Source organism: Ambystoma mexicanum, chromosome 5p (genome assembly GCF_040938575.1).
Source record: "Ambystoma mexicanum isolate Mex_15411 chromosome 5p, UKY_AmexF1_1, whole genome shotgun sequence".
In the NCBI taxonomy this organism is placed as follows: domain Eukaryota; kingdom Metazoa; phylum Chordata; class Amphibia; order Caudata; family Ambystomatidae; genus Ambystoma; species Ambystoma mexicanum.
The window spans coordinates 536,790,599-536,806,876 of NC_090930.1; positions in this window are offsets into that span (position 1 = coordinate 536,790,599).

The window sequence follows — 16,278 nt, forward strand, 5'->3', positions numbered from 1 at the left end:
AGTGCTTTAAGTGAAGGAAGGCCCAGCTCAAGCCTAATCAGAGCCATAGGGACACTCTGAGGTAATCCCAGTATACGTCGCCAAAATTTTCCCTCCATCACTTGCAACCAGGCCAGGTCGAATGAAGTAAGGGCTTCCAGCCCATATGTGATCATGGGCGCAAACACTTGAATGTATAAGTGTCTCGTCCCCCATAGGGTAAAACCGGCCTGCTTGCAGGTGAATGACGCAATTAAAGCTGTTACTTGCTGCGCCCTAGTTATTCGCCGTTGTCTGCACAGGGAATAATCGCCCAGCGGTTCAATTTCAACACCTAGATACCGATAGGAAGGGGAATATAGTATATTGTTATTATACACCCAGAGCTCGACTCGGGATACTCTTTTCTTCGTAAATCTGATCACCTTTGTCTTGTCTAGGTTGATCGACAAACCATTGATTTTAGCATATTCCCATAGAGTCACCGCAGAAAGCCTAATACCAGCTATAGTGTTATCAAAGATGACCAGGTCGTCTGCATATGCTAAGACTGTGCACGGTGCTTCCCCCATTTTGGGTGGGCAGTTATTCGCCTCGGCCAGTGCTAATGGGATATCGTAAACGTATAGATTATACACCAGGGGTGCTGTTACGCATCCCTGTTTTACCCCTCTGTTCTGTCTCACCTGTCTAGACAAAGTGCCCTCTTGGTTTAATCTGAGGCACACGGTGGTATTATAATGTAACTGTCTAAGATAGTGAAGGAGACCTGGCGGACAACCCATGGCTTCTAGCTTAGTCCACAGCCTAACTCTTGGGATGGAGTCGAAGGCAGCCTTAAAGTCAATGTATAGTGCATAGAGCGGGGGCTGTCCCTTGCTAAGCGCCCGCGTTCGGAGCGTATCCATCACCCACAGATTGTGCGTGGTAGAGAAGCCACGGCGAAAACCACATCGGAATTTGCTAAGAATGTTGGTGTGTTCTACCCAATTCTGCAGCTCCATAAGCAAAAGTGCTGCAAAAAGTTTTCCCGTGGTATCAAGCATGGAGAGGAGCCTATAGTTATTTGGATCCATGCGGCTACCCTTTTTGAACACCGGCACCAATATAGCCGTTTGCCATGAGCGAGGAGTCGTCCCCTGGGCTAAGACCTTTTTGAAAAGTATAGAGAGGAGGTGTGCCCAAAAAGCAGGGTGGTTCTTAATAAATGCATTGGCCAACCCATTGGGGCCAGGAGCTCTGGAAGCTTTCAAGGTGGCTATTTTATTAAATATGGCCTCTTCCGAGACATCAAGGGGCGGAGGAAAGGGAACCTTCGCTACTGATGTAGTTGGATCATCCGCCTCTCCAGAATTACGATCTAATAAAAATTTTACCCATGTTTCCTCACCAATGGGGTTGTCTAAGTGGCCCTTGACCTTCTCTCTGTTCTCATTTAATAGTAGCCATATATTACGCGAGTTTCCAGAGCAAATGGTTTTCACAAGCTTTTGATTTCTGATATTCCTCTCTATTGTTCTGATGTTCCTAATACAAGCTTTGTATTTATTTTTGGCTTTTCTGACTTTGTCGTAATAGGTGGCTACCGCTATATGCATGTGCTTAAGACCCCGCCTCTCTTGGCGTCACGTATACCCTTATTATAAGGGGGAGTAGAACCTCCCAATTTTATCATGTGTCTTTTTTTTATGGTGGCATGGAGACCCGAGAATTCCAGGATCCATTCTTCTATTTCATTTGCGGTCATCTGTTCGAAATGAGGAAGAGACCCCTGGGCGGGAGATGAAAGTGCTTCTGTAGCCACTCTAATGTTTCTCTCCGACCATACTATTCTGGATCCTGCGCAATTAGTTTGAATATTGCCAATGTTCAAATGAGTGGCGGAGGGGAGAGGGAGGCGGAGAGAGCAAAGAAGTAACGCATGGTCGCTCCAATTATTGGGTATAACCCTCATGTCAGTAACTATGGACTGCATTTCGGGGCACATAAATATATAGTCCAAGGTGCTAAATGATGTGCCATTGGACCATGTGTGTTTCCCCGGCCGGTTACCTAATGTTCGACCATTAATCATGGTTAATCCCCAGGTCTCAAACAATTGTAACCACCCTAACCCTTCGCTCTCCCTTTTCCCATGAGACATCAAGCATATTTCACTCAGGACAGGGTTAGGAGAAACCAGATGATCGCCCCTCATATGGCAATTAAAATCCCCCATAACCACTACCGCTAAATTACCAGACCTTTGTGTCCAAGATGACAATAACTCATGAATAGCCTCTTGTAGTGGTTCTCTTGACAACGCTCCAGGGGGATTATAGAGGTCAATCAATAAGAATCTACTTTGCCCATTTTCATTTGGATAGTCGACCTCAACCGCCAGAAGGTAATCAGCGGCTTTGGACTGAATCTTCCGAGAGTTGACTGTGTTAACCACCCCCGTGAGTAAACCCCCGTATGGGCGACCCTTGTCCCCTCTTTTGGCAAGTGACTGATATACTACAAAACCATCAAGCAGTAATGGATTCAGTGTCCATGTTTCCTGGAGACATATGCAACTATGCTTAGACAGCAAGTCCACTGATCCCTCTGGCCTCAGGAGATGGACAAAGCCTCGACAGTTCCACGAAATAAGAGAAAAGCTTCAATGGTTCTGTGTGATTCGCGGGAGAGCTTCCAACAATGTTTTAAGAGCTTGCTGTATTTCAGTCATCGCCGAATTTTCCAGTGCCACCAGATTGGATCCTTTGGCCAAGGGGGCTTGTATATCAGTGGTCTCAGTTTCCTCATTTGAGTCTCTCTCCTGTGGATCAACATCAATGGCAAAATCTACCGCTATCAGTTCTTCTTTAAATGTTCTAATCATTTGTGCAGAAGCCAAGAAAGTACAATGTATGGCAGAGACATGGGAGTTAGGAACCTGTAGGGGTTCAATAAACAAGAAGTCGTCAGATTTCATAACTCGAAGTTGAGGAATATAGTGGAGCCTAGTTAAGAATTCTGATCGCGACAACCAGGGATTTTTTCCACTAGGATAGAGGTTCTTGATGTAGCAGATGCGACTCAGATTACATTCCTCATCTGAGCTTCTTTGTACGGGCCGTGTTGGCTCAGGTGTTTCTTCTGTTCCGCCTGGCCCTGTGGGATCTTCAGGATATAAAGTAGCACTGTAGTCTAGGTCTTGCTCAGAGTCCACCCGTGAGACTTCATCTAGATCCACCACACTAGACTTCTCTCCCGGTACTAGCCAGTCTGACAAAGGCCCCTTTGCTTTTATAGCTCGAGCTGCTGCTCGTGCCATTCTTTTTCTGGCTTTTTTAGAGCGAGATTCTGGGGCTGATTGAGGTCTCACGATAGGGAGTGGGGCGTTCGTTGATACTTTCTTATTTTTGAGTGCCCTTTTGGCTAGTCTACGTTGTTTCCGTGTGGGAAAGGTCCCAGGACTTTGTGCAATCTCTTCATCTTCTACATTTGCTACTGAAAGTTCCTCAACTAGGGCATTGTCCTTAGGGACAGGATGCTCGGCAGCTTCCTCAATCATCTTTTCCGGCTCTTCCATCTCTTCCACAATATGAACTGCATCCGAAAGGTTCGCTTCCACCTCATCTCGAGGGAAGTCCTTAAGCTCCAATGCCCTCGTAATGATGTTAGTATTTGTCAATATACGCCCTGACATTTGTAAGAGTATTTTAAGTGCAAATTGTAAAGAGGCTACAGACGATTGGAGCTCGGTTATTGCCGTAATATTGGCGTGCGGGCTGTTATCCTCTTCGACCTCATTTTCAGGGCCGTCCTCCATGGAGACCATCGCTAGATTTGGAGAAGCAGATAGGCGACCACAACTGGCCTCAGAATTAAATACCTCCAATGTTGTACTGATGCTTTCTTTTTGATGAGTTAAATTGTTAGCTGCCCTCGGTGGATTCTGCGATGCCATACCTCTCTGAATACTCAGACAGAGGTCAAGTAATGAGTTGTTATCAATGTCCTCAAAATTCGTGGAATTTAGTGAGATGCTGCCATTAATGCCTGGTACAGCTGTTTCCTCATTGATTGTTGAATTTATTTCCGGTGGTGGATTCACACCAAAAAAGTCTGTGATAGTTCCTTGTGCCACAGGCATTGGATTTATTGAATTCTTCTTGCATTTTTTGCCTTTCTTATTGTTCTCCTTGCCTTCTTTCAATGGTGGTGTCTTGCCTTTCCGCAAGTTGTAATTCGACTGGGGAACTATTTTCCCCCCATGCATGTCCCATGCCCTGCACACTTTCAGTGGCTAAAGGTATACAAATATTCAAGGGAAAAGTATCAATTGATTCAGTTTAAGTTAATGTAGACTAAGGTAGTTGATAAAAGATGCAGATCTTTGTATACAAAGGTAATGATATATAGTAGGACATCTAAATTAACACATTTTCAAAGTAAAAAAAGGTTTTCTCCATGAGGTACTGTGTTTTTCACAAATTCACAAATGAACGAAGAATTCTAATTAGGATCCTTCCTAAAACGCTACATAGATCTTCTCCACCCATATAGTTCCTCAATTGGGACTCAGGTTTACGGCCCCCATACCGTATCGACACAACATCATAAGACACATTAGCCAGCTTGCCATCAGATGATAGGCTATATCCTTTATCTACACCGGAGGTACAATATAGTTAGCTCCCATTATTGGGTAGACTATCTTCTCCCAACTTTGCCTTTTGCAGAATGTAGAACATTGCAATGGTTTTGAAAATGTGACAGCATATGCACCTTTATTGAGTACATACATGCTGACTAACCGATACTATCAGGTATCTTGTGAGACTGCAAGGTTGATCAATTCGGTTTAGCCCATTCCTTTAATTTAGCAGACTGTAGAGCATTGTAATGGTTTTGAATATGTGACAGTATTTGCACCTTGTATTAGTAGAGATATGCTGTCTGACCGATACAATCAGTTTTCTTGTGAGACTTCAAGCTTGATCAATTTCTCCTTGCCCATTCCCCTCCCGTATACCCTCTCAACTGCAGGAATACATTGTTCTGCTCACCCTACTTCTAACCAAAAGGTACCGTAGCGTTCTCATAATTTGACTCCCGTGTCTAAGGTGATTATTATTCGCATTTCTAAAGTGACTGGCCACTTACCCTCATATGAGCCTTGTCCACACAATATATCTTTTAATTTACCACGAAGCTAGTATTTTGCACGCCAAGTGTTACCATGCAGATTGAACTCACATCAACAACTTCCCCTAGCAATATGACTGCTCACACTATAGCTTACCTAGCAGTATCACAGCGCACAACGCACACGATTACATCATCATGTCGCACGCACAGCCTGTTTCTAACAACTGCCTGAACTATCAACGCGGTCTAACCTTTCATAGACAGCACGTCCGTGAGAAGAAACCTCAGAACATCTCCTCTGCTCATTGCTCTGTGAGTAACAGCAACCACGTTTACTTACAATAACATTTTAGCATTCAGGGTAAGCACTGCTTAGTTTATTCCTCACTTTCCAGATCGCTCCAGTTGGGGCTGATCACGTACAATTTTACTCACAGCCAGAATCCATTTCAGCGCTGCACACAGCGCAAACACATGCTGCACACCATGTAAGTGACCAAACCTCTGTAATTCTTTTTGTTATCTTTGCATTGTCAATGCCATACAAGAATGGCAGCTTCCACCCAACATCCATTTATATTCCAACTCCTCAGACTATTTCACTCTTCACACGACCTGATGAGGTGAGATTTAGCACGTGTCATACATCAAGTTAGGATTTTGGTAATATACACATAGCGTAGACTTTTTTTTTACAACAGTCCCTCCTTATTAGTTCCATGAATAAATGTCCTTGGAGCTTGTCCATATCATAGACTTTGGTGCCAGACACTTTGAACTTCATTTTCTGAAGGTGATTTATCAAACTTCGTGTACCTCTATATTTTGATGTGCATGATTTACACTTATTGAGATACTTACATATTCTTTATACATTTTTTCTTGTCATGTCACAGCTATGTGGTACTAATATGAACCCCTGATGAAGAGCGTTCAAGCTCGAAACAATTTGGCATCTTATTGAAGAAGAATTTGTGAAAACTACAGTACCTCATGGAGAAAAAATATAGATGGTTTACTATATATCATTACCTTTGTATACAAAGACTTGCATCTTTTATCAACTACCTTAGTCTACATTAACTTAAACTGAATCAATTGATACTTTTCCCTTGAATATTTGGCTACCTTTAGCCACTGAAAGTGTGCAGGAGACGGGAGTTCCCCTATTGTGGGAAATGTTTCTTCTTGCAATCCATATTATCTAAACACGTTTGTACTTGGGCAAAAATGAATCAGGCTCTTTTCGTAATATGTGTGCTGCATGACATACAACAAAAGGTGTCTACTACATTCTTTTTAATGTCACGCAGCACAAATAGTAAATTAAACAGCTTGCTCCAATTTTCTCTAAGGGAAAACCTTTTATATAATACTATTTGGGGCTAAAAGTTTTTGCACAATTCTCTATTAACAAAGCAGCACAATTGGTGCGAAACTCATTTGCTCCACCTCTGCATTGTCCACAAGGCCTTCTGGGGTGAGGGGCACCAATACCTTCAACTCTCTCTTCCGAAATATCTTCCTTCTCAAGCTCTTCGCTCATCCGCCTCCAACTCCCTCAGGGTCAGTCTCTTCTCCAAGCAACAAGTTGGTGCTAGATCTCTTTCTTCAGCTGGGGCCTCCCTCTGGAACAGCCTCCCTACCTCTCTTAAACTTGAGGAGAATCATCTCCGGTTCCGGAAGCACCTCAAGACCTTCCTCTTTGCTTCTTCTTTCTCTCCTCCTCTCCCCTCTTGAACTCCTGACTGAAACTGCACTGGCCATCTGGCAACCCTCTGATCTCGGGCCCACGTCCCCTCCCCCGCTACCTGTACAGGGGCACTGCCTCTCAGGCAACCCCTGCACTTGGGGGCTGTTTCTGTATCCCGACAGTCCCCTCCAGCTCTTGACACTTGATGTCTGCACTTACCCCTGCACTTGCCACTAGCTGGCCACACTTTTTACCTATTGTTTTATTTATTCTATTTATTTATTACTGTTGATCCTTTGTACTGAACTGCCCCCTCCACGTCCCCCCACACTTCCCCCCTCTTCCCCTGCACTTGCGCAATCTCAATGTCACCTGGCTTAGTAAGATCGTTGTTTCTGTCCTCCCTCTATTCCCCCTCCCTTGCCTCGTCACGCCTTGAAACACTTGTGTATAGGTGTGTTATGAATGCCATTTCATATCATATCAAGTGCACATCTTTGATAATCTGGCCCCACATGTATGTAAATGGCAGCAAACTTGTGGTTGAAAGTGTCATGTGTCCCTTGTTGATTCCAGTGGTGTTTGTGGGTGGCTTGTTGACTATGGGTGGGGTCCTTAGTTAGTGTAAATTGTGGTAGGAATGTGGGTTATGTGATGCTGTGGAAGAGACTCATATTAAAGGACAATATTTTTTACTGAACACTTTTTCAATTGGCTTTGTTTTCCTGGCTTGAAATCTTGACATATTAGTGAAATAATACTTTTTAAGAAAAAATTCAGATAAGGAAGAGCAAGCGTTTTCCTGACTGTAGAGGTGCAATTTGAACCCGTCATTTCCAGTGGAGATTTAAAAAAGTACAAATTAAGGTTGTGTGATGCCGTCCCAAGAGCCTGTATGGTGATCAGATCGTATTATTTCCAGAGAAAGGCTGACTACTGGTTTCTGGTTGATTTCCGCATCAAGCAAAACTTCACCATCCATGGAGTCTTGGAAGAAGGTTACATCTTTCAAACGGATTAAAAAAGACTGCAATGCTTTCACAGGATAAGAAAAGGCTGCATGGATGCTGGTTGGATGTGGGCACGCGATCACTCGACACTCTGTATATGAGCAGATATGTTTTTGAAGCAGTTCTTTCTGAGGTGTATTGGAGGACTGCATGTGGACTGACTTTCCAATACACTTGTTTCAAGCTTTTGAAGACACTCTGCTATGTCTGCTCCTAGGCCATGGAGCATATGATCGGCTTTCCTTTGTTATAGGGTGTCCCCTAATCAAAGATGCTATGGGCCCCTGATCAATACGTTGAGCGGTAGCTTTACTGGTGAAGCGTCATCACGTTTATCTGGCTCAAAATCTTTAAGTGCCAGAGTAAATTTGGATATATGACTAGTGGCAGTAGTATAAGTGCTGATTGTTTGTCTTACCAACCTGTGGATGGATACTTTGCGGGTTTGTATTTCAAGGATGAGTTTGTGGGGGGTTATGTCACACCAGAGGATGCAAGACTAGCTGTTAATGGTGGCTGTTTTAGAAGGAGGGGCTGCAGGAATATGGTGGCGATGGTTATTCAGAGATAAGGTCTGCATGCCATTACATTGACACTAGGGCTTGGGGAAGAGGAGTGATCCTCTGGTAGGAATTGTTTGTTCAGGAAGGAAGGGGGAGGAGACCACTGGAGTTGTTGAGTGGTAAGTGTGAAAGAATGAAGATGGCCTGGTGGTGGCAAATGTTAAGTTTCTCACCCCTGCTGTAATGGGAATGCAGTCATCTACAGCAGATGGAAGCAATGCACACTACGGCTAGATGTGGTCAGTGGGCCCATGATGCGTTTCTACTGTCAATAAGAGCGTCATATGGTGGTTGTTATGCTATGACCAGAGCCACTAAATCAACTTGGGGTGGTGGTATGCAGTACCCCATCCGTACGGACTTTTGTTTTCTTACTGCACCTTTTAGCTACCACGTTCAGTGGTTCTATTGGTCTTTTGGGTGCATTTTGTTATTTTTTTATTTTAATTATATCATTTGATATAGTTCAAGTCAAGCACACAGGCAGAGCGCTGTGCAACATAAAAAAAAATACAAAATACAAATAGATGTACATGTTGCCTATGCCCTACGGGTGTGGGAGGATTTTATTCTGTGGTGGATTTAATAGGGCGGAAAGTGTTCCTCCCGTGGCTATTGCCAGCACCGCGTGAGGCACTCAGACTTTGCCAGCACCGCGTGAGGCACGCAGACTTTGCCAGCACCGCGCGAGGCACGCAGACTTTGCTGGATAGCGCGGCGTCTGGGGGCCAAGGCTCCATCGGTTCATTGTTGATGCATGAGTTGGCATGTACTTGTGTTCGGAATACACTTGTCCACGCCCATCTCTGTGTCGACTTGAATATTACACAGACTGTTGTTTAGTTGAATTGCTTTCTTGCTAAAGTTATAATTAGTAAAGCTGACTCGCTAAGTGCATGGTGACCACACGTTGAAAAACGAAACATTAACAAACACTGCAGAAACTTAGAACGTATTGATTCAAATGGAAGTCTGAATAACTGCTGCTTTTCGGCCCTGCTTGCTTTGTTTCGATTACGAAGTTGTGTTTTTGTGCATGTACAAAGCGTTTTGTATGTGCTTGGAATTGTAATTGGTGCCTGGAAGAGACATGTATTTGAAAGGACAATTATGCTTGCTTTTTATTTCCAATGAACTGAAGAAAAAGCCTGCATGTGGCATGCGCCGTCTGCAGCCCAGTGTTTGTTCTCCCCACTCTGCTCTGCTTTGATGACGCCTTGGTGCACCTCGTGATGCTGGGGGTAAATTACCTTCCTGATTCCCTGCTGTTCCCCCTCCTTGCCTGCTTCTCCATGCACCATAATGGGCTGCATCTGCCAGTGGACAGATTGTGCAAGCTGCACATAAGGCACCTTTGCAAAGGGGTCAAGCAGCTATCTTTCCAATTCCACTTCGGCAATTAAGCCCTAACTGAGGAAATTATACTTTTTTCCAATAATAGTCATGTTGGAATAGTGTGTTAAATGGTCAGTGATGGAGCATTAGAAAAATGTGAACTAAAAAAATATTGCTTCGTCAAAGAATCAGTAAAGTATTTTGTGATATGCTCGACAACATGTTCTTATGTTTTTGATAATGCAAAAAATAACGCTTATTTTCAATAATACACCACAGAGCATAAGAATTGGCATGTATGCCCAAAATGTGTTGGGATATAAAGCCTGTTATGTCAATATACACTTAAGGTCACATGGCAAGGTAGGGGCTTTTCCACACTGCAAAAAGTACTTAGTGGCACAATTCTCTATTTAATCTCTATTTAAAATGAACGTCACAGCCCCCTCCGTTTCTATCCCGTATTTCTAAAAAGCCCATAGTATCTTAACAGAGTGCATGACTTTCACGTTGGCAATGACCATTGGATTCTGTCCAGGTGATTAATGATTTGCCAGACATTCCTTTCTACACACGACAAGCACTCCCTCAGGAGCATATACAATTTGTCAATTGAGTGTGTACATAGTGTGCCTGGAGAGCTAGAAGGATAGCTCAGGGGCAAAACGTTTGTGTTGGAAACAAGACAACACAGAGCATCACAGATTCGAATCCTAGTCCCGCACTTAAAGGCACGATTTATAGAAAATGGGATACGTTTGCGCAAACGACGTTGCCATAAATAACAATGCATTGGAAGTACAGGTGTGAAAAGTTCAATGCAATACGCAGATTCATGGATTTCAAAATACAAAGTGACTGGCTACGCAAAGACTAACGAGTTGCGCCTAAAATGCTCACAACACACTCCCACGCAAGCAAAAACTAGCCCTATCAAAAGAACCTTTGAACTGGGCAAATTTTAAAAGGCAATGGTGAAACTAAGGCCTGTACCGCGTAACTCAAAGCAGCACCCGGCGAAACTGCGCCTCCTCCCCCCTTACTCTAAGCACTACCCACAAAATGCAAAACTATGCATATACTCCCCCACACCCTCAAGTTCACCCTCCACCCACTGACCTCTGCCCCAACCTTAGGCAGTCCCTGCTAGTCTTCTCCTCTACCAGTACAATCTCAACTCCTCTGGCCTGCCTCCACCATGAAGTACACCTACCACATATCCTCCTCCAACATGAACAACTGGGATCACAGCTGTTGATGAATCAATGTCCATAGTTTCTTCCCTGGTAGACCACACTCAGCTGCACATGAACAGGACAGCATACTGTTGCACCAGCTACACTTTGACCTCTCCAAGTACATGACATAGTAATGCAATATGGCATTTTTTATTGTGCCTTTGTGCCATTGCAATGGCCTCAGAGCGCTGTAGGTGAATGCCCTTGGAGGACCGAAGTCCATGGAATCTGAGATTGGTCTGAGTCATTTAATATGCATGTGTGCATTGTAGCCTGTACATAGGTAGGTAGGTGTTCCTGCTAGTGGCCCAAGCAGAAGAGGCTTGTGGTTGGGTTATGCAAAGGCTGTCAGAGAGTGTGTGACTCAAGGAGACTCAAGGAGACTGATAATGTGTACAGCTAGATTGACCAATCAACCACATGACTCATCTGCATTCCAGTGGCAGAGGTGATTCATGATTTGAGACCAGGTAATGGTTGATTGCAGATGTATGTGGGTGGGTGTCCGTACCTTGGGAGGGGTACAGCAATCTACCATTGAGTGCACAATTGATGTGTGTATCCCACTCATCCACAATGAGGCTACATCCCACCTCAACACCCACAATGCTAAATACACATACAAGTGAATGAAGTGTCGGCACATCCACATTGACAAGCAAGTGCCAAAGGAACACTTAACATCAGTGGACCAGAAACGAATTCAATGTACAGTAACTCAACCTCCAGTAGCGAATATGAAGAGGTGAATGAGCTGGCACCTGATACAACACATGACAAAATCAAGTCGAACACGTGGTAATATACACAAACGACTATCCATCCGCAATGAGAGACCCCCAAACACCATCATGATACATCTCACACATCACCACAACCATCCCCGTATGCAAACCATTACACACACATACACACACACAAAACTTCACACAACAACACAACACACAACAACACTAACACTCTGACACCAAACATGCAGTGCCCCTGCAGATAATCAGCCATTGTCACCACCAGCCGTCTGATGGCCAACTACAACATGTCAAACACATATGCACATGTCCAAGTCAATCAAAAGAATGCCACCATGCAAAGCACTAACCACACACTACATCAACAAACACATGAACACATTCAGCAATGGAGTACAAACTCAACCATAGCATACAACTTCCACACACACATCCACACCATGAACACAATGCAAAAACCTGTCTGCATTGGAAAGCACGCAGGTAGGCAAGGAACAAATGTGCATGACAAAGCTCTCAAAAACGGCAATCCCAAAGTACCTCACCTCCCCACATCTACAAAAGACCACCGATGTTCAACAAGCACGGATGCACCACCCATCACACACACGGAGCATGCACACATGTCCCACTGCAAACATCGCAGTAACAACATGACACACACAGGGAGGACCCAACCCACATGACAGCCACAGAACAAATGCACTTGCAGAACATGTTAAAGTAAATTTCCACCTGGGCAGGGACAGCAAGAGGCGTGGTTTAAAGAGAATCAAAACTTGTATTCAAAATACTTACACTAAAATAAGGGGAAGGGTAAATATGTCCATGGATACAAAATGTTAAAAGTCCACAAAGAAACCTAACACTATCAAACTATTTACACCGGCAGTGGGCTAGTCTGTTGGGATGTTGGCTAGGGCCTCAACCAGGGCCGATTCTCCATCCTCATACTTGGCCTGTAAGCGGGCTACTGTTGTTGCCTGGAGGGCTTGTAGGTTGTCCAACAGCTGTAACTACCCCTCCTTCACCACTCTACAAGACTCCCTCAGGATGTCAGCCTGCCTCCTTGTAACCCTCTCCTCCACCTCAGCCCTGGCCCTCATAATCGCTGCATCCCTTTCCTGCCGCCTCTCCATCTCCTGATGCCTTTCATATCGTGCCCTGGATGGCACCACAGTCTGGAGCGCCGGTGCTTCCCCTGCCTCATCTCTGACAGCTGTTGACCAATGTGCCTACTGTGGGTGGCAATGCCCTGCAGAATATGTCTCCTCAAACAGGATTGCCATGAGCAGTCGTACATGGGACAGGTAAACCTAACAGCCATGGCTTAGACAGTGGCACACAAGTGCAGGCTGCAACCAGACCATCCAGGGCTATGCCTTTGTCCCCCCAGAGCAGTACCCTCCCAAGAGGCCTTGGTACCATGACTGCCTCAGAGAGACCCAGAAGTTCTACCCTGGAATTCCTACTGGACCTTGGTTTCCACCTAGACTTTCAACTGCTGGGCTTGCATAGCCTCTCCTTTTGCGTGCAGGCCCATTAGCCCACACCAGCTCTGGATCCCTGGTCCAAGCATGGAGGAGCTCTTCTGGATCCGGCTCCACATGTCCGCCCCATAGGGAGACACTTTCCAACGACTATTAAGCACCCACCAAGTGGGGATTTATGGAGCCTGGATGTAGATAAATGTAGGAGACAGCTGTGCAAGTCACAGTCAGGCCATCGGTCCGACTGCCCCGAAAAGATGGCCAGGCGGCCATGAGGTCGTGCATGCCTCAAGACCAATGTCCAGGGTACGGGGATGAAGCTGCCACCTCAGCGCCCAGGGTTCGGGGCTGAAGATGCTATCCATGAACCAAGGCCCAGTCTCTCCTCCCTGCCTCACATGGGCTGGGTCGAGCCACCCTACCTCCGCTGGCTGGGCCAAGGCCAACTGGTCTGCTAGGCTGACTGGAATCGAAGAAGAGTGCTCCCCACCCACAGTGGCGCTCTCAGACATTTTTTATAGGGGTGGCCTGATGGCAAATCTTGAGGTGGCAAACCAAAACAAACACATAACTGAATTTCAGGAAATCTATTATGCCAATGTAGTATAAGTTAATGTATTGGATATTGATTTATTTTCAAGCACCAGGTGATGTTCATTGGTAATTTTTATTGGTTGTGCCATGATACTGCGCTGTTGTATTTCCCAAATGTGTGTGCCAGTATCACTCCAGGAGGAGCATAGTAGCACTTTCCTTTATCGAGTATTGAAGCGTTCTTATTTAGAACCATTTTAGTAAATGCAAGATATTTGAATGTGAATGACAAACTGGTGACTGGAAACAGTGCATGCTGAAACCCCTCTCACTCCCCCAAACAATAAACCTCCCAGCAAATGATTGCTGTATGCCTTGGTCCTGAACACGTGTGTCCAGGGGTGGACTGGTCTACAAGGAACTCTGGACATTTCCCGGTGGGCCTCTGCACTATTAGCCTCTTTTGTATTTGATTTCCAAATGTTCTCATAGGAAAAGGTTGGGCTTGCTGAAGATGTGTAATATTGGGCCTCTTTTAAAATTATTTCCCAGGGCTTCTTTTGGTTCCCAGTCCACCCCTGTGTGTGTCCATGGCACACTATTTCAAGCCGAGCTTTATTTCTAGACATAAAACGCTTCTGACCAACCACGCCGAATCCCAAATTGCTCTGATGAAAGCAAGGCAGCAAGCTTTCAATAAATGGAAATGAAGAATGCGTTATGACCAAATCATGCCTGTACTAATCTCAGTCGCACAGCTCATCCCTGAAGCCTGCAGTGCATTCAATATATCTTGCAATAGGTCTTTTACCTAAGTGCTCCTTAGTGTCTAGCAAACAAGCTCTAACTCTCAGGTGTCTGCTGTGTATGGCGACCCAAACAAGTGCCAGAACTGTAAGTCAATGCTTACTTTACTCAACACTTAAGATTTGGAACACTGGCATCCGAATTCAACGAGCGCTGTCACCCACAATCTTCAGGGAACATCTTAAAACCTTCTAATTTCAAACATGTGTTACTAACAAACCATAAGCTTCTGACTCCATGCCACACTCTGTTAGCTTGATTTTATTTAAATTCCCCCTCTTTGTGCTGTGCTGTTATACTAACTCCACCACCATGCAACTATTTGTCACCATGCTGTTCATTGGTTATACCTATAAGGGCACCTTGCCACTGTTTTCACTGATGCCCCCAAATTGTAAGCTGGTTTGAGACTCTACCATTAACACCTTTAACTTGCGATGACAGGTGAGGCAATAATATTTTACTAGTATAATAATAGAGTTACATCATATGGGATGATGCCATACGAAGGTCCTTATTGAACCTTTGATCAATCTTTATTTTTTTTCTTTAATTATGCCCCATATTTCATCCACGCTTCAGCTATTTCTCAGGCTAAGGGTAGGTTAGGATTAATATAACTTCCCTGGCTCTACTAAGAGCAGCTTAAACCACATCCCACATCCGTTGCCCAAAGTGTAATTTGCTCACGTTGTACTGAATGTTCAAATTCACGGACATCGCTTCTCACAAATTCACCCTTGCATTTATCCTGTCAGTAATAGAGATGCACACATTTTAAAACCATATACAAGCACTACTGGACTAAGCTGCACTGACACTCACCAGCAGAAATGTTGATGAAATATTTGGGAAAAGTAACATAAAGATCGGAATAGTTGCCATGGACCCATGAAATGGGAACAATTTTAGCCAGTCACGGTATTTCAGTTGACTTACTTTATGGTACTTGCTGTTTTGTTTCTCCCCGCAGCCCAGGTCTCCTTGCCACCAACCAAAAATATTGGCAGGGTCTGCATGTGTAAACAAGTTGTGCTGCTCACGGCACAACCAACATGCAGCCTGAACTTTGGAACGCCGGAAATAAACACAGCTTGGGAAGCACGAGCCAATAGCCACAGCAGAAATGCGCGCCTCTCAGGCTGTATTTATTTCCGGGTCCTCCTGGCTGACTCCAATGTCATGGGCAGTGGGCCGCGGCAACCCATCCGCGGCAACATTTTAAAGAGCAAAAGAAAAAAAAGACTTTTTTTGCACTGAACTGGGCATGTTATTTTCCATGCACAGTTCAATGCGGGAAAAAAAATTTTTTTTGCTTTCTCGCAGGTTGGCCGATGGGGGCGGGGTGGCAGCATTTTTATAAGGGTGGCCCTGGCCCCCCTTGGCCACCCCTTGGCGGCGCCTCTGGCCACCCAGCCTGCAGGCTGGGTGAGAGTTTCCCAAGCACCCTGCGGTGCAGCAAGAAGGACAGAGACATTTACGGCAGTCCCTCCACCACAGCACTGCCATTGGCAAAAGCTTGATTCAGAAGATGACTTCCAATAGATCATAGCAAGGTAGCTGCTCTGCTACTTACAAAAAACCCTGACCCCGAGTCAGGTAGTCTATGATATGATATGATATAACATTTATAATGTGCCTAAACACATTCATTTTAGCCAGACAGGAGGGGTCGGCTGAGGGTTTCTTGAAAAGAGGATGCACAAGAGAGTGCTTCAGGGGGGAAGGGAAGGTTCCAGTGGCGGAAGAGTGGTTGCAG